A 27,341-nucleotide genomic window follows, 5' to 3' on the forward strand; every position below is an offset into this window, starting at 1 on the left:
AGGTAATAGGTGGGGTAGGTACATGAGGGAGCATAGTAAAGCAGGTACATCAATAATGCAAATAGTACAATTAGGTGTGAGCATAGACAGTCAGGTAAGTCAATAATACAAGTAATACGAATCATAGAAGGGATCGAACAGATAATACAGATCGGTGCGGAGACTTTAAAAATCCACGATAATAGATCAAGTGTATTTAGCCATGAGGATAGCTTTTACTTCTTTCTTAAAAAGTGTGATGGAGGAGATGAGTCTTGTTTCCGGAGGGAGTGAGTTCCAGATCCTGGGTGCCATTCCTGAGAAGGAGCGTTTATAAGTTTTTTCCTTCCGGAATCTTCGAGGTTTTAGCAGAAGATTGTTTGTGCCTCTAGTGTTTCTAGAGCCGCCCGAGATTGTCAGCTTCTGGGTGAGGTATCCGGGTGAGCTCAGGTGTACAGCCTTGTGTTTCATGCAGGCGATTTTCAGATGTATTCTGGCTTCAAAAGGCAGCCAGTTCAGGGATTTCAAGTCAGGGGAGATATGCAAGTGTTTTTTTTGACCCAGTGATGAGTCTCGCTGCAGCGTTTAGAGAAGCTCCTAGGGGTGCAGTAGTAGTTAGAGGGAGACCGCAGAGGGCGATGCTGCCGTATTCTATTCGAGGGATGACTAGTGCTTGTACTGCAGTTTGGAAGTCTTTGGCTGGGAGAAAGGGTTTGAGTTTCCTCAGGGTATTGATTTGGTAGTTCGCTCCCTTAGTTGCCTTGCTGATATTTTGCTGCATGTTGAGATTGGTGTCGAGTGTTATGCTTAAAGATTTTGCTGAGTCCACGATGGTGGGTTGGACATTGAGTGCAGTTAGGTGTTTAAGCCAAATTTGAGTAGTAGAGATCTTCGCGGGAGGTGAGATCAGAAGGAACTCTGTTTTCAGAGCATTGAGTTTGAGATGATTATCGGCAAGCCAGGATTGGGTGCTTCTGATCGTTGAGTTCAGGAGTACAATGTCTTTGGGGGATTGTAATTTGAGATATAGTTGGGTGTCATCGGCGTACATATGAAAGAGTGCATTGGATGCTTGTAGCATGGTGGTGAGAGGTTCCATAACTAGGTTGAACAAAGTTGGGGATAGGGAGGATCCTTGGGGGACGCCTAACGATACAGGTATTGGCGAGGACATCAGGTTGTTGCTCTTGAATTTCTGCGACCTGTTGTGTAGAAAGGAAGTGAACCACTTGAGAACAGTCCCAGATAGACCCATTCTTGTGTTTAAAAGTTCGAGTAAATTCTCATGTTTAGCATCTCATCCACACAGACGACGCAACCAAGGTACTTTGCAGCAGGCCAGGGCTGGTTCCCGTATTTGACCCTGCATTCCTTCGCGGTCAGGCTGAACTTTTGGATTTTACCTGGTCTAGCGCGTCCAGATAGCCTTAGCTGGTGCTTTGTGCTTTTAAGCACAATAATTCAGTTTATTGTAAAAAAAAAAAATACTTAATAACTCCCATTATACTTTTTGTCTTTTTTGTATTCTTGTGTTCATTAAATTAAACTCTAGTTTTCTAAGCATGTGTCTTTTCTTTTTGTGTGGGGTTTGCACTGTTCTACTGTTTGAAATGTTGCACAAATACTTCACACATTGCCTCTTAAGGTAAGTCTGACTGCTCTGTGCCAGGCTACCAGGGGGTGAGCACAGGTTAATTTAGTTTGTGTTTGTGACTTACCCTGACTAGGATTGTGGTTCCTTTTTGGAAGGACTGATCTGCCAACCAGACACTCAATTTCTAACACCTTCGAATTTTGCAGTCAGGTCATATTGTTTGCAAATCGTGTTGCATAGACCGCTGGCTGACCAAAACAGTCCAAAGTCTCTGATGTTTCCCCCATATGTCCTCTAGTTGGCAGACAAATCACCTTACAAACCTCCCGCAACCTTGTGGCTTCAGCCTACATCAATCCTGCTTGCAAGAAAAGCTGTATTTCCACTTGTTCTCTAGATGAGAGAATCCCAAATTTCTCAGGCACGCATCCCATATAGTGTGGTACAACACCTAAATCTTTCTAGCCGGATCATTACAGATCTAACGTACGAGGATGGCATATTTCTCCAGTGCTGCCTCCTGTTCATTGACAGAGCTCTTCCCTTTAGCTTGGCACCTATCCAACCCCCTTATTGTCCCACTTTTCCTTTAAGGTCTTCAAGACTCCCTTCAATTGATGGGACCATCTGGTCGATACTGTAAACTGTGGCGGTGATATCTTCAGCGAATCACAGATCAGTGTCTCTCCAGAAGTCAGACTTGCAGCACGGGGTGCATCTGGTCCAGTTGGTCAGCCTGGGTTGATGTCACATGGGGAATGTGAGAAATCAGAACCTGTTTGCAGTGTCCCCCAACCTTTTGCCTCATTTTAAATACTAGATGCTGGTTTTCTGAATGTGCCCTGGGTTCTGCTAACCAGACCCAGGGCCTGAGCTCTGATTAAAAGTATATTGTAATTACAATTGGTACTGACAAACCCCTGTAAGTCCCAAGTATATCATATGGGAAGGGAGATTCAAACTACCTACAAGTCTCTAGAATATAATAGGGCAGGGAGGTTTAGAAGCCCAGTAGATTTCATGCGCTAGAGTGTGCACTGCTGGGTTGCCTGCTGTAATTTTAAAACGCCGGCAACTCGTAGCATTCGGACAGAAGCAGACCGCGTTTAACTCGCAGGCATTTTCCTGGCCAACGCTGGTTCCGTGCTCATTGAAGCACCAAGTGGCATGATCCCGTAAAATTATTGGACATACTTGTAGCCACGTACGATATACTCCACTGTGTATTATTCTATCACCTACAGTGAGTACCCGGATGGGTCCACTGTAAGTACGTTTATCCCTTCCTCTCACGCATGGCTGGCACCCACTCCACCACGAGCCCTTGATTGAATCCTATAAGATGTCCCACACCGTCCCTCTCCTGACGAGACCCTGCATCCTGGAAAGGGTCGAAACGCCGTCGACGCTCATTGGGAATGAACCTTTTAAACAATGTCTATGAATTGAATAGCCCTTGTATACATTATTGAATATTGTTTGTATGGTCGTTCTCCCATTTCCTTGTAAATACACCTCTGTTGAAACCGTGTACATAATTGTCACTTGCTGTCACTTTTGGTGTGCTTTAACCACTTTTTCGGTTCACACTTTACACTTGGGACTCCTCTTTCGAAAAGCCTTCACATTGATGTAAATTACAATATATTGTTAACTGTATACTCTTTGAATTCTTGTAAAAATAACAACTGATGGTTTTTGAATCGGTGGTATGAGTTTTTGTTTTTCCTTCTTGCATCCTCGAACCTTCATACTATTATTAGACATTGTTCAGTAAGTATCGAATATACTGTCAATTGTTCCACTGGAACCTATGTTTTTTGATATAAAATACGTACCCTGGTTCCTTAGTGGGTAGGGTTCCCTTGTTTTGTGTGTGTCATTTTAAAACGCAGCCCTGCAGGCTACGTTTAAATTGTAATTCTCTGCATATTCAACTTTGGAGTTAACGTTACTTCCAAAGTGATAAACTACCTTATTTTTACATATAGGTCACCCCTAGAGTCTCCCCTAGGTGCCCCAGGGGTAGGGTGCACTGTACCTATAAGCAGGAACATTATAAAATATGTTTTATAAGCCATGGTGGGGGGAAAACTGAATTTCACGTTCCCCATTGTAGATAATTATCTCAATTGGTAACACTGAAATATATTATTTAAATAGCAAGAAAAAGGATTCCCTCGTGGCCTAAATATTTTTCATCTTGTCACATAATTTATATACTTTTCAAAAAAGTCCTTCAAAACATGTCAATAACACTATTAATTGTATTTATATATATATATATATATATTTTTTTTTTTCTTCATTTATATCAAAATTTATTTTATACTTTTTTTTTATTCATTGTATTCTTTTTCAGTCTTTTCAATAAATAGTAAAATTCAAATCATCATACATAAACTTTTCAAATTACATGTACAAATCCAAGAACAAAGGACACCCTACAGAACACACACCTAAATATACTCATACACGTATTCACACCCTTATTGTGTGGACAAGGGTATCCTTTGGGAGCTGTGGGGGGATGTTTTTATCAACCTAACATGTCGGTACAATGATTTTGGAGTGATTCACTCAAGGTTGGCTAGACTCTGCCAGGCTGAGCCAAGGTGTCTTAATGAGGTGTGAAGTAGCCTGCTAGAGAGACACTGGATTTCCTGTGGGAGGAGAACTGCAGCTGCAGAAGCTGCAGTAAGGGGCTGGAGTGGCCAAACTGGTCTTCAAAGGAAGAATGACACTTTGGGACAGCAGAGGCTCACCCTCACAGTCTTCAACCCCAGTCACACAGGAGCCTTTGTAATTAGATTAGTTACACTGCTGGAAGGGCAATCTTTGCCACCCCAGTGTGGTGGCTTAGCCGGATCTAAAATCTGAGAAGAACGTCTCTCCAGTTTGAATTTGGGAAGAATGATGCTTTCTGGGGCAAGAATATGCCACACTTTGGAAGAAGTGGTAATGCCGGAGGGTGGCACCCTGCTTCCCACGCAGGAACATCGAATAAATATGGAAGAGTTGCCATGCAACTCAGATCTGTTGCCTGAAACTATAAGGAGAAGGGCTGCCCTTTTGGAAACCTGATCTGCACTCCAAAGGTTTGTATTAAAGAGCAGACTCTCTGCAAGCTACAGGTTAACAGAGCCTACCTCTATCATCTCCACCAATAAGTCCCAGTCCTAGAGTGCATCCACTAAACTTAAGGATTTAGCCAGGTGCACTGTGGGAATTGTAGTCCCAACATCCCAAGGACGATCTCAGAGATTCTAGAACCCTGGATTGGTGTTTTGAACACCTTGAACCCTCAAGGAGAGCTCTGGAAGGTCCAGAAATTTGGTGACGTTTGGGGATTTTTGGGTAAAAAAGCTACACAAGGTGACTGACTCGGCTTTGAGAATCAAGCCGACGAACTTCAACCGCAACCCAGTCTGGATTTCAGGTTTCTCCCTCTGAAAGCTCTGGAGCTCAAGACTTCCAGGAGTTGACCCGGGGGCTTGCGCTGAATCAATCAGCAAATCCAGCCTGAAGAGGACCCTCGCTTGACATCTAGAGAAAATCCTCCAGAAAATTTGGTTTGTGAAGGTAAATATTTGACCAAGGCCTCCCGCTTAGTGTTTGTTTGCGACCAGGGTTCCATCACAGTCGGCCTCAAACTTTTACTTTGTCACGGTCAAGCACGACTAGATGTCCCAATTTGGCGTTAATGTTTAAGCACTAGAAAGTGATTTTTCTTTATAAAAATCCAAATGTCTAGTTCCCTACAGTGGATTTTTTTTATTTTTTTGGAGTCTATTTGTTAATAAAAATATAGCCTATTTTTATCAACTGGTGTTGGACGTTAATTGTATGTTGTGTCTTACTTTTTTAATGTATTGGTGTTTTTAACTGCTTTACACACTTGTCTCCTAAATCAAGCCGGCCTGCTTGTTGCTCAGGGTTGAGCAAGGGAATAATTTATTAAGACACTAACTAAAATTCTTAATTGTGTTTGTGGCATTATTACTAGTCAGAAGTCACTACTTTTCACCTCAAATAATCCACTTTTCAACAGTGAGAAACATATTTTTTGTTTATCCTTTGAACTCCTTGAGCAGCAATGGATTTGTACAGTCAACATTCAGAGTATCGTCATGTGGGCTTGGTGTGGACTTAAATCTTTCTGTATGCTGTGTGTAGGTACCTGTCAATAATGGGAGGAAGGACTCCACATGCTATCCAAGTCTTATCTTCCTCTCACTCCCAGGCTCATTACATTGCTAACAGGTGAAGAGAAATGGACAACCTGTGTCTTTCTTCTCAGATGATAGCCACACAACTGGCACAATTAGAGTGCACCTAGATAATCACCTCCATTCATACCCTTATTCTTCTGTCCGATGTACCAGTATTGTTTCTTTTGTGCAACATTTCAGATCGAAATATTATGGTTGGTTAATACTTAAATGTTTTCCTGGGTCAGCATAAAACATTTGCAATAATGTCCCGAAAGGTGGATAGATTTGGACAATCACACTTGCATAAAGCGAGGAAGTCTGCATTTGCCTCCTTAGCTCCATAGGTAAAAATCTCAAAGTACATTAAGCCTGATTTCTCATTATACAAGATAAGAGAACGCACCAGAATCTCTCTGGGACCAAAATGTAAGCGCTGCTACTCCAGGACTTGCACGTCAGATGAAATATTCCTGCTGCAGCACAGTGCATTTTTCTTTTTGGATTTTCTTTCTTGTTTTAAAGATTTTGGGGCAGATTTACAACCCACATGCGCCGCCGGTGCATCACGTTGTGTGACGCATCGGTGGCGCAGACTGCTAAGGGATATTTACAAGCACAGGTAAAGTCACCCTGAGTGACTTAACCGGTGCTTGTAAATATCGCCCCTGTTTACGCAACACTTTGCGTGTTAGGAGCGGGACATGGGTGTTGCTGTGGGTGTTCCCACGCAACACACATGTCCACTGATGCATTTCCAGATTTACGAGAAATTGTAAACCTGGAAATGCGTCAGTTTTCTGCGCCACCATTGGGGTGGCGTAGCCAAGCGAAACGAGTAGAAACTTTTTTATTTCTCCTTGTGTTTTCCACTTTCAATGCATGCTGCATTGTACAGCACACATTGAAAGAGGGAAATGTCTGCAGTGATTGCTTTTGTACAGGAAGGGGCCCTTCCTTCACAAAAGCAATCTCCCCATGGCGCAGGCATCCTTGCGCCATGGGGCAAGGGGGCCTGCACCGGCGCATGGCAGCTGTTTCTACGCCAGGGGAGAGCACAGGAATGCAACATATCATTGTAGATATGTCACATTCCTGTGCTCTGAAAGTGCCGCAGCGTGGCGCAGTCAAAGGGCATGCAGTGCCGCCATGCGGCACTTTCTTGTAGACCTGCCCCTCTGAATTTTGAAATTGGGAAAGATGGCAACATATTTTGAAAATTCTGCAGAGATGAAAATGTACATGTTACAAAACATCACCCAACTGTAGCACACTACCTATAGCTTTTGATCTCTACTGAGATTTTGGCACTAATGTGCCACTGGTTTTGTTTCCTCCTTGCATTCATACTAAAAGTCCAAATATTTGTTGTCGAATTCACTAGGACAACCATTAAGCATCACTTCAACAAATTTGAACCACACATATTCAATGTTATTTTTTACATACTAATATGTTTTATTTATTTATTTTATTTTATTTTTTTTTCAAAATAAAAGACAGTTGTTTACACATCACTGAAGTAGCATAGATGGCCACAAGAGACAAAGAGTGGCACTCAAAATAATCCAGGAAATGAAAATAAAGTTTGATGATGATGATGATGTCTTGTTATAAGCTTTAGAGCCCCCATAAAATCAGAGTTGCCAAATAGTGGTTCATTTCTGAAGGCTCGTTTGGAAACATAAACTATATCACAGATGAGGATATCACTGCTCAGTTCTACTCTTTCATAATGCCCATGATATGAGAGTTATCTCTGACTGCATGGGGGAAGCTATTTCAAAGTTAGCTGTGAAATAAGTGTTGTCACTTATTCACGTCATGCTAAAGCAATTCTGAATTTGTTGTACAAAAGGTTTAAGGAGTAGATGATATTAGCATATGACATCTAGCTACAAATGATGATGAAATGTATTATTTGACATTTGCTTCAACTGTATAGCTAGTTGATAACAATCAATCGAACCAAACACCAATTATAATGTTCGAACAATTCACAAACATTTAATTGAACTACAATATACTTCTTCATACTAGAAGAATACTACTTGTCAATACAGGTGCCAAATATCGACATCCACTACAATAAATAAACGTTGTTATTTCCTTTTTTTTTTCACTTTTTTTTTTTTTTTTAAACTCCAACCTTAGGTATTAACATGCACATAATACATTCAGCTACAAAAAGAAAGCAAATCCGAAATCTACAGAAAACAAAAAACAGTAGAGACAACATCTTCCCACCCCCTCACCTAGTTATTCCTTCTTTGCATCTCTTTCCATTTACATAGTGGCTCCCAAATTCTTCTCCCCAGTCGTCTTCCACTCCTCCCCTTTCGAGCATAAATTTTTTCCTCTATATTATATGCATACAGGGTATTTGCCAGCCAGCATTGCAGTTTCGGAGGGCTTTTATCTAGCCAAGCCCTAGCTATTGTTAGCCTATAGACAGCCATTATTACAAACAGAAATTCAGCATATTGAACCTGTTCCACATCATTCACACCTAACATAATCCAAGCTGGTGTAAGGGATATCTCAATACCCAGTGATCTTGCCAAGAACCCCTCGATCTCACTAATCAATGTTCGTAATTGGGGACATGTTGCGAAAATATGTACGCTATCTGCTTCCAGCTCATTACATCTGGGGCAGTTAATTCCTGTGTCCCCCCCCCATTTTGCAATCTTTGCAGGTGTAAAGTACAAAAAAAGTACATACTAATATGTTTTAAATGTAGCATTATTCATGAACGTTTCATTTAATGGCACACACAATCTTCTGATAGTTTTTCATTAAGTGGATGATTTGAGATTTGGCCAAAATTGTGATTTCAAGTATTTGGCTCGTAGGGCAAGTCCTGGATTCCCACAAGTTATTTGTTCCTCTGACAAAGCCAGAGTTACCCCCTGAGCGTAATACTTCCTCATTCAATTCCTCGTCACATTCGGTGTAACAAGGAGAGACCCGTCACCCTGGATCCGCATTCCATAATTTCATGTGTTTTATGATCCATTACCAAGCTCTCACTGTGCTAAGGCCAAAAAGGTAATCTGCGCCAATAGTACATCCGGGTTTGTTTTGCACTTTCTTCTAAGTCTCTGGGAAGCGTAAGCATTTTTTAGGGCAACCAATGCTGCAGCATTGATGCAGGGTAGTTATGCCATTCTCTCATTATATGAGCTTGGGATCAATGTGCATCATGGACCCTTGGGAAGAACCTATGAGGGAGAGGCAGCCATTATTGCTTGGGCCTACGAAGTTTCCTTTCACTTGACAATGGAATAAAGATCCACTGCGGTACAACAGCCCTTGCTGTGTGGCCGTCTGGTGCCTCCTTTTTTGGTCACGCTAAGTGGTAAATGATGGTGGCACAGGGGGCTGAGAGTGGCTTCTTTCTGGGAGGTCCTGGGCCCTGTACATTTCTCCTGTGTTGGGCCCTCTCTACAGTATCACCCTAAAACTTTGTGCCTTCCTCCTCCGATGTTTTGCTGGATTTTTGATTGTTGGCCTTAGGATTCTGTGCACGTTACCACTGCTAACCAGTCCTAAAGTGCTAGTGGTCTCTCTATAAAACATGGTAACATGTGTGTATCCATAATTGGCATATTTCATTTCCCTAGTAATGTGTACTATATATTCCCAGGGCCTGTAAATTAAATGCTACCAGTGGGCCTGCAGCACTGATTGTGCCACCCACTTTAGTAGTCCTTCCAACTTTTCTCAGGCCTGCCACTGTAGAGCCTGCATGTGCAGTTTCACTGCCGAGTCCACTTGGCATTTAAAACCTCTAGCCAAGCCTTAAACTCCCTTTATTACATATAAATCATCCCTAAGTAGCCCTTAGGGGAGGGTGCTGTGTCAGTAAACGGCAGTAGATATACTTTTTAGTTTTACGTCCTGGTAGTGAAAAACTCCCAAAATAATTTTTTCACCACTGTGAGACCTCCCACAGTCTCCTGCACTGAAGATAGTATTAGACCTCAATTTCATGAGACAATGTGTTCATGGGTTATGGCACCTCCCAAAATATCAAATAAGGAAAGTAAAGCAATTCATAAAGTAATGGAGACCAGCCAGTAATGGAGTTCTAGATCAATAAAAAGTAAAAGGGTTTTAATAAAAAAAATCCTAAGTGAAGCAATATAGAGTAAATGCCACGAAGATTCTTAGAAGGAATGTTATACAGAGTAGGTAAAAGTCCCAATGAGTAGCAAAATCAGAAAAAAATCAGGCAGCATCCCTAACAGAATAGGATAGTCTTCAACAATTCTGGCTATCCTGCAAATTCAATGGGTTTTTATACACAATTATTGTGTAGAAAATAAGCAGTTCTGCAGATTCATCATGGTGTGAGCAAATGTTTGATTTCTTTAGCAAATCAAAACACAAGGAAAATAAATATACAATGTTCCTGCATAATTACTAAGCGTGGGCGTAAAATCCGTTTCGCGGGCGATTTTGCGGATTTTTGGCAATTTCGCGATACCCGAATCGCGCCTAAAAATCGGCAAATTCGCAAGCTGCCAATTATTTTGTTTGGTCGCGCTTGAAAAATACAATATCGCACGCGCAGCGTTGACTCACCGTGATTCTGAGTCCGCCGAAATGTTTCTTGCACAACAAGAGTTTGACAACGCGAGTATGTCATAAGGGCCCGCGATCACACATTGCGGGAGTAAACAATGCGGAAAAAGTAGATGTGGTGCGCAGCTGACTTCCAGCGGGAGATTTGAACAGCTCGCCTTTCCGAAATTGCAAAAATTGCAATAATGCACAAGAAATCCACTGCAGGAAGCATAAACCCTGTGAAAATGAGGATTTTGATCAGAATAACTCAGATTGATATTTGGCTGCACTTTTTGATGCAAGGAGTCCATTTTTTTGGGGGGGGGTGGGAGGAAGGAGGTGCCCCAGAGTCTCCAACTTCCTGTTCCGGTCCAGCAGGCTCCTCCCAGTGCTTAGTCCATGTCCTGGTCACTTTTGATTTGGATCTGGAGCTGGAAGGATTACTTTTTGTGGCTACTGCTGGATATTTATATTTGAGGACTTTTTGGACTTTGGAGTTTGGATCACTTTTGGTGTTGTTTGTTTGGGGCATTGCAGTTGAGGCAACTACAGTTTTAAAACTTTTTTCACAACTTAAAAAATATATATATTGTGGGTAGCCACAGTATCCAGTAGGCCCAGGGTTAGTCATGGGTGCATGATACAACTGTTTGTGATTTTTTTAAAAAACTTAATTCTAATTTATTTCATGGAATTTTAGCTCACTGTTATATGTTGATTTTGTTTTAATTTTGGGGTGCCTGTAAAGCCTCACTAGCCAGTAGGCCCAGGTGTAGTCAGTGGTGCATGGACCTAGTCTTTCTGTGGGGTGTCTTGAATTGAAACATCATTGAGGGCATGAATGGCATTGGATTGTGGTGATTTTTGTGTGTTTTTAGACTTTTGGGGTGGTGTTGGGGCCTGGCCATGTGGGTGGGGCCATTTAGAGGCCTGGTCCAGGCAGGGCCTGGCCATGCTGCTGGGGGTCAAGGGTCTATTTTGAAGCCAGGCAGTGTGCTCAGGCCTGCACCCAGTTTGCCTTGCTTTCAACCATTATGCCCAGGTGTAGTGAGTGGTGCATGAACCTAGTCTTTCTGTGGGGTGTCTTGAATTTAAACATCCTTGAGGGCATGGATGGCATTGGATTGTGGTAATTTGTGTGTGTTTTTTTACTTTTTGGGGTGTTGTTGGGGCCTGGCCATGTGGGTGGGGGCCATTTTGAGGCCTGGTACAGGCAGGGTCTGGCCATATGGTTGGGGTCAAGGGGTCATTTTGAAGCAAGGCAGTGTGCTCAGGCCTGCACCCAGTTTGCCTTGCTTTCAACCATTATGCCCAGGTGTAGTGAGTGGTGCATGGACCTAGTCTTTCTGTGGGGTTTCTTGAATTTAAACATCATTGAGGGCATGGATAGCATTGGGTTGGGGTGATTTTTGTGTGTTTTTTTACTTTTTGGGTGCTGTTGGGGCCTGACCATGTGGGTGGGGGCCATTTTGAGGCCGGGTACAGGCAGGGCCTGGCCATGTGGTGAGGGTCAAAGGGCCATTTTGAAGCCAGGCAGTGTGCTCAGGCCTGCACCCAGTTTGCCTTGCTTTCAACCATTATGCCCAGGGGTACCCAGTGGTGCATGGACCTGGTCTTTCTGTGGGGTGTCTTGAATTTAAACATCTTTGAGGGCATGGATGGCATTGGATTGTGGTGATTACTGTGTGTTTTTCGACTTTTTAGGGTGTGGCTGGGGCCTGGCCATGTGGGTGGGGGCCATTTTGAGGCCTGGTACAGGCAGGGCCTGGCCATGTGGTGGGGGTCAAGGGGCCATTTTGAAGCCAGGCAGTGTGCTCAGGCCTCCACCCAGTTTGCCTTGCTTTCAACCATTATGCCCAGGTGTAGTGAGTGGTGCATGTACCTAGTTTTTCTGTGGGGTGTCTTGAATTTAAACATCCTTGAGGGCATGGATCGCATTGGATTGTGGTGATTTTTGTGTGTTTTTCGATTAATTGGGGTGTTGTTGGGGCCTGGCCATGTGGGTGGGTGCCATTTTGAGGCCTGCTACAGGCAGGGCCTGGCCATGTGATGGGGGTCAAGGGGCAATTTTTAAGCCAGGCAGTGTGCTCAGGCCTGCACCCAGTTTGCCTTGCTTTCAACCATTATGCCCAGGGGTACTCAGTGGTGCATGGACCTAGTCTTTTTGTGGGGTATCTTGAATTTAAACACCATTGAGGGCATGGATGGCATTGGATTGTGGTGATTTGTGTGTTTTTTTTACTTTTTGGGGTGTTGTTGAGGCCTGGCAATGTTGGTGGGGGCCTGTCACAGGGTTCCTGTCTGCCCTGACCCAGGCAAAGATCTATACTCCTGTCCATTTCCGTCCCGCGACCAGGATACCTATGGCCCCTTTAATGCTGCGTGGGCTTTCCCGGCACTCGGAGCTACGGCGGTGACGTCATCCCACTTCGACCAATCGGAGACGAGAGAGGAGTTTATAGCAGTCTACCCAGAAGGTGATGGCGCACTGTGGAAGCCGGATCGGGAGGAGGAAAGGAGTCGACCAGCGTTTCAACTGAGGTGCCCAGGAGCGAGGAGAACGAACACTCGAAAGACGCTCATCTGACGGAAACCGGAACGCCAGGAGGCCCCCGAGAACACGAGCCACCCCGCCGCACTTCAGGAAAAGTGTGGCTACAGAAGGTACGGGACCGGCTAAGGGGTCTCGTCCTTTCACGGGGAGGGAGCGGGTAGGGGTGGTTGAGGGAGGTCACGGGACGGGGTGGGTCTGTTCTCGTTTGTTTCAGACGTTAGACCCCGTGCACACACTTTGAAGCTTACTGCTGCAATACTTTGGTGAGAAGTCCCTGGTGATCCCCTCACTCCCCGCCCCCCTCTTCCAGACCCAGAATACAGGCGAAATTAGTAACCCTTGAATCTTGTTTTTCTTTTCTTTTATGTCCTAACAGGAGCTCTCGTAAAGACCCCTGAAGGCAAGACGATAACGTCAAGACACAAAGTTAGAAGGACTCACACATCAGTTGCCAAGACCTGCAATACCACCTTCTTTGCTATATTGCTTTACATGACTGTTGTACTCCTGAAATAAACAAGTACCGCTTATACATATCAGTGGACCCGTGCCTCCTCCTTCAAGACCCCCCTCTTCCACCTGTCACAGGGCCATTTTGAGGCCTGGTACAGGCAGGGCCTGGCCATGTGGTGGGTGTCAAGGGGCCATTTGTCTGTGGTGCCTTGCTTTCACTATTGTGTCTCCCTGTGCCCCGACTGCCATCTTGTATACTACCTTGTTGTTGTTTAGTCTCCCCTCCCCAGATATCCACCCCGCCTCCCAGCTGCTCCGCCCTCCCACAGTTCATAAGGCTCGGTCTGTCCACGAGACCTCTGTGACCGTCCTGACTCGTCAGAAGCGGTCGCTCCTCCTCACACTGCCTCCCCGACCTCACTGCGGTATCGTTTCATTCAGCTGCTTTGCTGCTTTGTGCTGCGCCAAATTTGATTACTTACTTAATTACATAGCGCTCCTTCAAATTAGCTGTTGTGCAGTTCGTCTGAGCAGCTTATTTTAGCAGAGTAGCGCTAGTCCAAATCGGACTAATTAGCATACTAGCATAGCGCGCTGTAACGCTGAGCTTTGTCTGTGGTGCCTTGCTTTCTCTATTGTGTCTCCCTGTGCCCGAATAGTAGTTTCTTAGCGTGTGATTGTAAGTCTGTGCCCCGACTGCCATCTTGTATACTACCTTGTTGTTGTTTAGTCTCCCCTCCCCGGATATCCACCCCGCCTCCCAGCTGCTCCGCCCTCGCCCCTCCCCCCACTATCTGTATATGACTGATGTACTTCCGCGCAGCGTTCACGCGCAGCGGTCGCGCCCCATGCGCGCCGAAGGTGCGCCAAAGGTAAGCCCGTCTACGCCCGTCCGCGCCTGGACCGCGCCCAGCGCCAGACCCCCTGGCCCCCGCCATACCCAGCCCACTAGAGTCACATATGATGCCGCTACTCTCCTCGCCCTCAACCCCGGACGTACACCACTATGCTGCGAAGCTACTCCAGGACGTACCCACGGCCCATTCGCCTGCCTCCCCTGCAAGTCCAACTGCTTCAGAACACTCACCAAATCCACGTCCTCCAAACACAACTCCGACTCTAACCACCTAAATTGCATCCTGCTCAACACCCGCTCGGCCCACAGACACGCAACAGAACTCTGGGACCTAATCGAGACTACATCACCTGACATCGCCTTCCTTACTGAAACATGGATGAACACATCATCAGCCCCCGACATCGCCATAGCCATACCGGACGCTTACAAGATTATCCGGAAAGACCACACCAATCAAACAGGAGGAGGCATCGCCATCGTCCACAGAAACACCATCAAAATCACAACCAGCTCCGACGACAATCTTGCAACCGCCGAACATCTCCACTTCCAGATCCACACCGACCCCAGGACCACACTTAAAGGCACCCTCATCTACAGACCTCTTGGTACCCGCACTCAATTCAGCGATGACATCACGGACTTCGTCAGCCCACACGCCCTCGCCTCCGAGAACTACATTCTTCTAGGAGACCTCAACTACCACCTTGAAAACAAACACGACAGCAACACCACCACCCTTCTCGACAACCTGGCCAATCTCGGACTCAAACAACTTGTTGACACCCCCACTCACACAGCCGGACACACGCTCGACCCTATCTTCACCTCCAGCAAGCACATCTCCTTCGATCGCACTACAGCTCTCCACTGGACGGATCACAGCTGTGTTCACTTCAGCTACAAAACCACCCTGACCCACAACCGTCCACTACCTATTTCCCAGAGAAACTGGAACAAAATCACCACCGACCAACTCCTCACATCACTCAACCAAAACCCTCCCACCCTCTCAATGGACCCAGACCAAGCAGCCACCAACCTCAGGCAATGGATTACCCACAGTGCGGACGAATTAGCACCCCTGAAAAAGCATCAGATGAAATCAGCCAGCAAAAAGGCTCCCTGGTTCAATGATGAACTTAAAAAATCCAAGAAGCTATGCCACACCATGGAGAAGAATTGGAGAAAAAAACCCAACCTCAGACAACATGGCCTCCCTCAAGACAGTCACCCGCAAACACCATCAGCTGATCCGATCCGCCAAGAAATCAGCAATCAAGGATCGTCTCGACAACAACACTCATAACAGCAAGGAACTCTTCAATATCGTCAAAGAATTCACCAATCCCACTGCAGCATCTAACATCACTCCCTCCCAAGACCTCTGCGATGAGCTATCCTCCTTTTTCTACAACAAAGTCACCAGCATCCACAACAGCTTCGAGAATTCTCCCAGCGATCAACCCGCCCCACCTCCTTCAGATCCTACTCCTCCAACTAACTACCTCAGCGCCTGGAACCCAATCACCACTGAAGACACCATTCGCCTCATGAACTCAATCCACTCTGGCTCGCCTTCTGACCCCTGTCCCCACCACATCTTCAACAAAGCTGACTCCATCATCGCACCCCAACTCCCCGATGTCATCAACTGCTCTTTCAAATCTGCCACCTTTCCAGAAAGCTGGAAACACGCAGAACTCAGCGCCTTTCTGAAGAAACCCACAGCAGACCCCTCAGAACTGAAAAACTACCGACCCATATCCCTCCTCCCTTTCCCAGCCAAAGTCATCGAGAAAGCAGTCAACAGCCAGCTCACCGCCTTCCTTGAATCCAACAACTCCCTTGATCCATCTCAATCCGGATTTCGAGCCAAACACAGCACTGAAACCGCCCTCATTGCAGCGACCGACGACATCCGAACACTCCTGGACAACGGAGAAACAGTGGCCCTCATCCTACTCGACCTTTCCGCCGCTTTCGACACAGTCTGCCACAGCACCCTTATACAACGCCTCAGCAACATTGGCATACAAGGAAAAGCCTTGGACTGGATCATCTCATTCCTCACTAGGAGAACTCAAAGAGTCCAACTTCCCCCATTCTACTCAGAGGCCACCGAAGTCATCTGCGGCGTACCTCAAGGATCCTCACTCAGTCCCACCCTCTTCAACGTCTACATGAGTCCTCTCGCCTCCATCGCGCGTCAACACAACCTCAACATCATATCTTACGCCGACGACACCCAGCTAATCCTTTCCCTCACCAAAGACCCCAACACCGCCAAATCCAATCTTCACAAAGGCATGAAAGAAGTAGCCGAATGGATGAAACAAAGCCGCCTAAAACTCAACTCAGACAAAACGGAGGTGCTCATCCTAGGATCTTCCCCTTTAGCTTGGGACGACTCTTGGTGGCCCTCCGCTCTGGGCACAGCACCCACACCCACAGACCATGCACGTAACCTTGGCTTCATCCTAGACTCCTCTCTCTCGATGTCCAGACAAGTCAACGCCGTCTCGTCCTCCTGCTTCAACGTACTTCGTATTCTCAAAAAGATCTTCCGCTGGATCCCCCTCGAGACAAGAAAGACTGTCACCCACGCATTGGTCACGAGCCGACTGGATTATGGTAACACACTTTACGCCGGAATCACAACAAAATTACAGAAAAAACTCCAGCGCGTCAGCGAGACTCATATTAGACATCCCGCGCCAAGATCACATCACCGGACATCTAAAAGACCTCCACTGGCTTCCCGTCAACAAAAGAATTACTTTCCGCCTTCTCACCCACGCACACAAGGCCCTCTACAATCTAGGACCCGAATGCCTCAACACTCGACTGTCCTTCTACAAACCCACCCGTCAACTAAGATCATCCAATCAAGTCCTCGCCGCAGTCCCGCGCATCCGGAAATCCACCATGGGTGGCAGATCCTTCTCCTTCCTGGCTGCCAAGACCTGGAACTCACTCCCCACCCACCTCCGCCTTACGCAGAACCACATCTCCTTCAGAAAAGAACTTAAGACCTGGCTTTTCGACAAATAATGAACACCTTCCCTTAGCGCCTTGAGACCCTCTGGGTGAGTAGTGCGCTATACAAATGCCCGAACTTTAACTTGAACTTATTTTGAAGCCAGGCAGTGTGCTCAGGCCTGCACCCAGTTTGCCATGCTTTCAACTATTATGCCCAGGGGTACTCAGTGGTGCATAGACCTAGTCTTTCTGTGGGGTGTCTTGAATTTAAACATCATTGAGGGCATGGATGGCATTGGATTGTGGTGATTTTTGTGTGTTTTTCGATTTTTTGGGGTGTTGTTGGGGCCTGGCCATGTGGGTGGGGGCCATTTTGCGACCTGCTACAGGCAGGGCCTGGCCATGTGGTGGGGGTCAAGGAGCCATTTTGAAGCCAGGCAGTGTGCTCAGGCCTGCACCCAATTTGCCTTGCTTTCAACCATTATGCCCAGGTGTAGTGAGTGGTGTATGTGCCTAGTCTTTCTGTGGGGTGTCTTGAATTTAAACATCATTGTGGGCATGGATGGCATTGGATTGTGGTGATTTTCGTGTGTTTTTCGACTTTTTGGGGTGATTAACTGATGTTTCTCTGGCCTCCATTGCTTTTAGGTGCACAAGAGAACCACCAGTGCCAGGAAGAAGTCCTGCAGCCGTGTGTGCAGCACAACGTCACGTGTGGCCTCAGACAAGACAACACTGCAACTCGTGCAACTGCGGCATGCTGTTCTGACAGTGCCACTGCCAGTAAGAAGGAGCAGAAGGAGCAGAAGAAGCAAGTGGCACCACCTACCAAGGAGACTGGTGTGCCCACCGACACCTTTTTTGGGGAAAAAAAACTACGCCTGCAGCAGCAGCGGTATCCACCGGGTACCAAGCTGGAAGCAGCACCTCCGCTTCATTGGGCTCAGTGCCACCACGCCAAGTTAGGTTCAAGACCCTGAGTGCTGCTGCGGCAGCCACTTTGGTTGTTCAATCACCATCGACCAGTGATCTTGGCTCATCACAAGAAAGTACCATCCAATCAACGCCGGGTGTAACTCAACTGACGAGTGTTCAACAACCACAGCCGCACCAACAACCACAGGTGCAACTAGTACAAGTACATGGGCAAGGAGAGGCGCAAGGAGAGGCGCAAATAAAGCCGCAAGGAGAGGCGCATGGAGAGGTGCAACTAGAGGTTCATGGAGCGGCACAACGCTTGTTCCTCTAGAAGTAGGGGCACATCAGGAAATTGATATTCAAGAGGAGGTATCATCTGAGGAAGCCACCCCTCCTGATGATGATCCATTGTCTTCCAGATCCCCAGCAAGAAAAAGGTCAAGGAGGGCTACTACTACTACAAGTTCTTCTTCAAGCCCTCTATATTCTGATGACCTTGATCTTGATTGGAACCCACAAATGCAGTCTGAGAGTGAGGCATGCCATGAGCCGACAAAGGTAGCTAAGCCTAAAAGGAAGGTTCCCGCAAGGCTTCGACTTATGGGTGATGACAACGAACGAGAAGTGGTGTCATCTGCTGCTGATGAACAGTCTGACGATGACCCAGTCATCACAGTCGTCACTCCAGCCCCAGCGGACATGCAGCAGACAGACATTTTAACCCTATCCTGAATGGCTGCTGAGCGGGATGTGGGCAGCGTGGCACTGGTACCACCACCAACCCAGTTAACTAGAACACCAACACGACCTACAGCTTCCATATTTTTTCGTCAGAAGGGCCGGCAGGGACCTCCATCCAGCTCGACCTCAAGTAGTGGTGCTGTATGTGAACAACCGAAACGAATTCAGCCACGCCCCTCCTCCACTTCATCCGGCATTGAAACTCAAAGTAGCACCTCCACCACCAGCAGACATTTCCAGCTCCCAGTTTGGGACTTCTTTACTGTTAGCCAAAGTGCAGAAAGCATGGTCGTTTGTTCGATTTGTAAAACATTAGTTAGTCGGGATAAGCTTGGTACCAACTATGGTACCGGAGGCCAGAGAGATCATCTCAAGAAACACCACACTATCATTTGGGATGCACACCTAAGGAAGATCGAGGAAGGCAAAAGAAAAACAAATCCAAATGTATCCCTTGATATTGCATCTGATGATGACGAGAGGCTGATCGTGCAGGGGGGAAGTGAAGAAGCGACAGACATTTTTTCTGGTACACCCAGTAACCCTGGCAGCAGAACTGCAGTGGTATCGCCCACACACTCTACCCCTGCAACATGTATGAGGCACACTAAGAGTCTGGGAGAGACACCAATGCGAAAAACTACATCACTGGGCCTAACTGGTTTGAAGAAGTCATCATCATCACGTAAAATGATCCAGCCCACCATTCGCGGAATGTTGTGGTCAAAGGCGCCATTTGAACGCAACCACCCAACGTTACGTCTGTATAACGCAAATCTGGCTAAAATGCTAGCGCTGGACTTTCTCCCTTTTTCTTTGGTGGAAAGGGTTGGGTTTCTAGAATTAGTGGTAACAGTCTGCCCTAAATGGAAGGTTCCTCGCCGGTCCTATTTTGCCAGAGTTGCGGTTCCAGCACTACATCAAGATGTGCTGGAGGTGATTGGGGCAGCTTTGCAGAAGAGTGATGTTCACACTATCCACTTGACAACAGACATGTGGACCAGTTGCCAAGCCCTTGATTACATGTGCATCACTGCAAACTGGGTCTCTTTTGCAGGGGTTAGAGACAAGTCAAGTGCAGGTGTTGACCCGGACACACTTTTTCAAGCTACTCGGAAACATGCAACATTAGCCATGTTTGCCATGGAGAAAACTCATACTGCACCTAAACTTTTGGAGGAGTTTGATAGGAAGGTCTCTGAATGGCTGCATCCAAGAAATCGCATAGTTGGTTATGTTTCCACTGATAATGGCAGTAATATAGTTAAGGCCATGCAGCAAGGTGACTATTTCAGAGTGCTGTGTTTGGCGCACAGTATTAACATTGTGGTGCAAGATTTCTTGAAAAATGAAAACACAGTCAGCAAGTAACTGACCACCTGCTGAAGAATCTGAACACATTTCAGCCATTCTTTTAAGGCCCGGATGCAGCTGAGAGGCATTCAACATGAACGTAGACTGCCAGTCAAACACATCCAGGAGGTGGCAACACTTTGGAATTCAACCTTTTATATGGTTGAGCGTCTGTCTGAGCAGTGCATGGTAATCAATGAGTATGTCTTTCGACGGGGTTCTACTATGAAAGACATGAGGCTAGAGTTGGAGGAATTGAAGCTAGTTAAAAGCGTGATAGACATGCTTCGTCCATTTGAGGTCTTCACGTGTGAAGTCAGCAGGGAGGACTGTTCTTTGGGCAAAGATTACAGATTACAAAGTACATGAATGCACGCAGGAAGCAAAGGACACCGACTTAGGTGACTGAAGTTCTTCTCTGTTAGCTGACCTACTCCCGTCTCAATTCATGAAGTTTGAGGACGAGCTCTACTTCCCTGACACCGAAGCCTGAAAATAACTCCCTTTTTTTCGTCCTTACTCACTTTTATTCCTGTGTATCTTTCTTTGTTTTGCAACTTTTACCACAACAAAACTCTAATCACAACAAGTCCATCAGCAGCACTGTCTTCATCTAATATTCCTTATTGATTTGAAGGTGCCGCAGTCTGCATTCCTGAGGTTCACAAGTTCACAACTCAATCATGCTCCTCTATACTCCTCCTCCAGACTACCCCTATCCATTTCCCTCAAGCCAGATGGATGGATGGATTACGACGAGTCCCCTCAAGTGGGACTGAAATTACTGACTGACTACATGCTTGCTGATTGAGTTACTTCTGATATTGAAAGGAGAGGCTGCCCTGTGGGCCCTCACTTTCCGAAGAAGATGCGGACAAAAAGTAGAACAGGTAATGAATAATTGAGAAGATGGCATGCAGTGGACAGCAATGGCTGTCTTGCTCTGATGAAACCAATTGCTGTTTGTTTTTTTGTGCATGAAATGATTAATCATATGTCTTGTCTTAGTTATTATTTAATCTTTTACACAGTAATTGTAACTTATGTCAACTACTCAGTTTTTTTTTACCTTGTTTAATTCAAATTGTACGTCAAATTCAAGAGCCACTATGTTGCATTTCACAATATATGCAAAATGTCCTTGGAGCGGACTCACTTGCCAATATACCATGATGATTGATTAAATAATATATCTTTTTTTCTTTACAGTCACTCACTGGGATGGATGGATCATCAGCGTCGGTTTACGGAAGAACTATGGCCAATTTGTGAGTGGCAAACAGGTAAACCAGTCTACAACAACTACTACAGCAGAACTACATGTCGGTCTATTCGTGGTATGTAGTAGTCGAGGCAGGGCCGGCCCTAGGCATGTGCAAAGTGTGCACCTGCACAGGGCCGCCAAACCCCAGGGGCCGCCACGACGATGAGGATCGGATTGGAAAGATCTACATCGTGGCTGGCACTGGCGGCCCCCTGGCAGGATTTGGCGGCCTCCGGCTGTCTTTTACATGAAAATGCAGCGCATGCAGGTGGCAACTAAGGCCCTCATTATGAGCGGCCTCATCATTCCGATGATGCCACGTGAGAATTATTAAATCTGCGGTGCTTCTGCAGGTCTGTTTATTGTCATGCACATAATTCAGCTGCTGAAAACAGGCGAAATCTATGTTGCAAATGGGGGCGGGGCGGGGGTGTTGATCAGGAATTACTATGGTAATCAGACCCAGAATTACCGATTCCCACTTTAATTCCTCATTTCTAAGAGAGCTTTTAGGATCCCAGGGTGGGAAAAATCGGGCGATTTGCAACGAGGCCCTAGTGGAACTAAACTGGAACAGAAAAATGACTTGAAATTGGCAGTCCAATAAAGTTACATTTTCACAGAAGGGATTTGTTTAATATCAATTGATGAAAGGCAACATGCACCGATCACCAGAAAACAAAATGTTATCTCGGTAAAGAGTGTTGTAATAAAGGCATAATCTAGTAGAGAAGGAAGGCTGCAGTGACATTCTTTTATGAAACTGGGGAAATCAATCCTGGGAAGCCGCTGGCTCCCCCAGTGTGGTTGTACACATGTTTTATCTCTCACACTTCCCAAAATGCTGCCCTTTCTTTCGAATCACTTGGCACGAAAAAGTCACAGAGTAAGAAGTTATTGGTGCCTGTATTCTATACACAAACAGGGCTGGGAGGAAACACACAAATTACCTTACAGTCTCACACCTTGCGGGCGTGAATGGGCAGAGCCTCCAGCCTCTCCCAGCTGAGGAATTACTCAGTCCTTCAAAGCCTCTGATGCTTGAACATACGGTTTCACAATAAATATGCTGGCGCTCATGCAACTGTCTTAACTTTTCATAACCAACATATAAGAGCCATGGGATCTGACATAACTGCCCAATGAACCAAAAGGGTATGTATGTAACCTATATCATCGTTACTGTAACCAACTCCGGCCTAAAATAGTCCACAAGCAGACGACTTCCCAATGGCCGGGGCGCTCTGTGGTCATTAAGAATAAGAGCATCGCACGTTTGGTCATTTGTGTTGGCCTCTGCCAGCTGTAAAGCACCTCCAACGGGAGGTTCAATGAGGCAGATACTTGAAAAGCAAGCGGGCAGAAACAACACACTGTGGCTTAAAAGCAGTGCTTCAGTTTACTGGGACATTTTAATCTACAACTGCGCAGCCCTACGGCCTAGAGAAATGTGGTAAGGTGACGCGGTGTGTGTGGACGACGGCGGCAAATATTTAACCGAGAAAGCAGGATGGACTAGCACTTGGATGCCAGAAAAAAAACGGTTTTACGATTTTCAGCACTGTAATTGAGTCATAGATTAACATCAGTGGAGATGAAATTTTAAAGCTCTGTGTGCATTTAACCACAAAATCTCGGCAAAGAGAGCAACTATATTTTTTTCTTGTCAAGTAACCCTATCTTCTGCTCGAAAAATGGTAGTACAGGTTGCATGCTTCAATTTGAGAGGGGCTACATCAGCCTTTCAGTCCCCAGTTGTCGATAAATAGCGTGGACTATGGTCATTAAAAGTTCTATTACAAGAAAAAGTATGTGTGCGTTTCACTTTGCAAGTGGTCTGGAATTAGTGCGCGCGCGCCCTACAGGTACCAAAACATCTAGCGCTCATAATAATAATAAAACCATTTTTAAAGCGCCTGGCTACACAAAGAACAGTGTGTCTCCGCGCTAAATACTGTTAATTTCACCAGAGGCAGAAGAAGAAGTGGCCAAAAGAGGAAAGCAGCAAAAAGGTTACACAGGAGGAAAAAGGAACGTCTTGAGTTTTGCACGGAACCTAGTCTCTACTTCAGTCACGTGAAAGAGGCGCTACAGAACCGCTTCGATCCCTCCCCCTTAGAGCCTTCAATAAACTTAACCAAAACACTGTCGAAAACAGACCCAACCCTGCACCGACCACAGACACAAACCTGGCCAGCGAGGAAACCCTGCACCACCCGGAGACGCAGTCATTGTCAGCACCTAGAGACGCACCACCACACACACAGTAATGTCTCCACTCCACACGAGTCGACTCCACACACAACCACGAGGCGAGTCGGAGTGAACCCAACCGTTACCGGATCTCCAACGTACGACAATAGCAGCGCCGCGCGCCAATGGCCAATCACTGCATGACTACAAGAAGTCAGATACAGTGATTGGCCATTGTTTATGCACTGTGGCTGAGCCAGAGCCACCCACGCGCGGCATCTAATATGGATTGCCCCTGCTCTGCGGCGCGGTGACCAGCCAATCCTGGCGCTGCATGCAGCACCAGGATTGGCTTGGAGGACACACTAACTGCTCGCCCTGTCGCCCTTTTAACGCCAGGGTTGCGCACGATTGAAACCTGCACCCCCCCTAGTCACTATGTGGGGCAGCTTAATATGTGCATGCTCGGGCAAGTTTCTGCCCCAAGCTGTATTGCGCGTTCTAAAGGAGAGGACTCGTCTCGTCTCGACCCGTCGCCTGTCAATCACACAGAGTCAGACCAGCCCGCCCCCCTGCGCACTCCCGTTTCAGTCGGGTGCTGCCCGGCGGCGCTTGGAAAATTATCATGAGGAGTCAGGAACATTTATTTAAATTATTTTACTTGGCAGCCACGGGTCCATGGGCTGGTGGGGCTACGCCCCTACGCCCCAATGGACGCACCGCGGCTGTCCTCTTCAGATTAATGCAGTGGGCGTGTGTGGACAAATCTACCTGGCTGGGTGGGAATATAATGATGCTCTCAGGTTGACAAAAATGGCACCTTGGCAGATCTTTTGAGTGAGTGTTGCCGGGGACTGCGTGGTAATGGCATTTTGTATGCTTTGATATTTGCACAAGTGCCACCATTGCCTTTGCTAACAAACGTAATGTTTGTTCTTGTGCTCGAGTGTCTACCATATATTGCTGTATTATACTTCCTCTAATTATACTTTGTTTTCTCTCGAGCAGGCTTCACTTTAAAATAGTTTATTGCAGGGGATTAGACTGTAGACACCTAGATCTTTGTTTACCCAACAAATTCCAAATCCGATGCTCCTGTCATGGCCCTGACACTGCAGCTGTCTGTGCGCCCAGTCCCTCATGTTGTGTGTCACAATGCCCTTCTGCTCCTAAATTGTATCGTTCTGAGACGAATTCGGAAGGGTAGGAGCAGCCGCAGGTACTGGTCAATCATCTAACGACTTTTCTGGACCTATTATTAAAACACCTTCCTGAGCTCCGCCCCGTCCGGACCCCCTCTTCCGGGGCCCCCACCTACGCTCCCTGCACAGGGCCACCATGAGCCTAGAGCCGGCCCTGGTCGAGGGCGAGGCAGTGTACTGTTGTTGTTATGCCAGGCAGAGTCCACTCCAGACAGCAGTTCATGTAAAATTGGGGCTATGTGGCTTGCTGTATACAATTAAATATGCTTTCTCTGTCTGACAAAGAGCCTAGGTATGCTAAATCAGGCTGCTTCACTCAGTGGTGCCTGCATTGACTGTCTGCATGGCACTGCCTCAAGCTGGGGCCAAACATCCGTTATGTTTGCAAAATTTGCTGTTTTTCGGAATTTCGCAAATCTCGTGAAAATACCGAAAAATCGCAAATTCTTGAATGGAACAGATTTTTGGCCCATGCTTGCGGCAGGGCCATGCAGACGGTCAAGGCAGGCACTACTGAGTGAAGCATCCTCCTGATGTAGCATACCTAGGCTCCTTGACACAGACAGACAAAGCATGTCTAGTGTTTAGGGTTCAGTGCGATTTACTAGGGTTTAAGTTGGTATGGTTCCCGCTGAGTCTAGGGCTCGGGGCCCGATGCAGGCTCGTTCATAATGATGTTGGCAAGGTTTTAGGGGGGTTTGGTGTTCTTTGGTCCAGAATTGGCAGACATTTGGCCTTTTTGGGTGTTTTTTGCCGTCGCGTGTGTTTGGGTGAAAACTAGTCGTAGACCTTCTTCTTCAAAGAGCACAGTGGTTCGATTTTGTTCTGCCTTGCTGAGATTCTTGGAAATCGCTGGAACAAGGGTCGCGGTAAGTTTCAAGCGGATCGAAGTAGTGGAAGTGCTGGAAACAGCAATGTTTTGTGAACAGCGCAATTTGCCATGTTTTGAATATACCAGTATTGCATGTTTTTTGGGGGCTATTTGGGGGTGTTCTAGATTTGTGGGGGTGGGTCGGGGGGCTGGGAGCACTGCTGGGATAGCATAATTTTGATTGCAAGTAATTTGAAGAAAATCCATGATGGGAAAGGGGAGTTAGGGCCTAGTTGCAGACAGCGTTTTGGCACAATTTAAACTGAGGCCTAGCAGTATTGCATGTTTTTGGGGGCTGTTTGAGGGTGTTCTAGGTGCTCCCAGACCCCCCAGGGTTCTGGGGGTTCTGGGAGCACTGCGGGGTCTGGGAGCACTTCTGGGATAGCATAATTTTGATTGCAAGTAATTTGAAGAAAATCCATGGTGGGAAAGGGGAGTTAGGGCCTAGCTGCAGAGCGCGTTTGGACCGATGTTGACTGGTTGGCTGAAGTATGGGTTTTTGCATTTTGTGCCTGTTCAGGGGTGTTCTGCTTTTTTGCGGGTGGCTGCAGGGGTCTGGGGGCATAGCTGGGAAGGTCTAATATCGGAATCAAGTGGTTTAGACAAAATCCATGGTGAAAGAGTTTTTCACTTTTCAGACTTTTTGCTCACTTTCATGTTTTTGGGGGGCTGTTTGGGGGGTTGCTGGTGTTTGGAGGGGTTGGGGTTCTTGGAGCAATGCTGGGCATGTCTAATTTTGGTTGCAAGTGGTTTGGAGAAAATCCATGGTGGAAAAGGGGAGTTAGGGCGTAGCTGCAGAGCGCGCATGGAGTGATCTGGGAACTAGATCTAAATTTTTCTAAGTGCCAGTTTTTGCATTTTTGCTTTTTGCCTGTTTGGGGGTGTTCTGCTTTTTTGTGGGTGGCTGCAGGGGTCCGGGAGCATAGCTGGGAAGGTCTAATATCAGAACCAAGTGGTTTGGACAAAATCCATGGTGAAAAGGTTTTTCCGTTTTTACTCTGTGCCTGTTTTGGGGGAGCTGTTTGGGGGGCTTCTAGGTTATTGGGGTTGGGTTTGGGAGCCTGGGAGCACTGCTGGCACAGTCTAATTTTGATTGCATTTGTTTTTCAGAAAATCCATGTTGGAAAAGGGGAGTTAGGGCCTAACTGCAGAGCGCATGTGGACTGAATTGAAGGTAGACCCATTTTTGCTTTTTGCCTGTTTGGGGGTGTTCTGCTTTTTTGCATGTGGCTGCAGGGGTCTAGGGGCATAGCTGGGAAGGTCTAACATTGGAATCAAGTGGTTTGGACAAAATCCATGGTGAAAACGTTTTTCACTTTTCAGACTTTTTCCTGACTTTCGTGTTTTCGGGGGGCTGTTTGGGGGGGTTCCTGGTGTTTGGGGGGTCTTGGAGCAATGCTGGGCATGCCTAATTTGGTTGCAAGTGGTCTGGAGAAAATCCATGGTGGAAAAGGGGAGTTAGGGCCTAGCTGCAGAGCGCGCATGGAGTGATCTGGGAACTAAGCCTAAATTTTTCTAATTCCCCATATTTTTTTTTGCTTTTTAGGTCTCGCCTGTCACCAAACTGGCGATTTCATCCAGTGCCCGTGAAAAGC

Source organism: Lissotriton vulgaris, chromosome 2_2, assembly GCF_964263255.1.
Source record: "Lissotriton vulgaris chromosome 2_2, aLisVul1.2, whole genome shotgun sequence".
Taxonomy (NCBI): Eukaryota; Metazoa; Chordata; class Amphibia; order Caudata; family Salamandridae; genus Lissotriton; species Lissotriton vulgaris.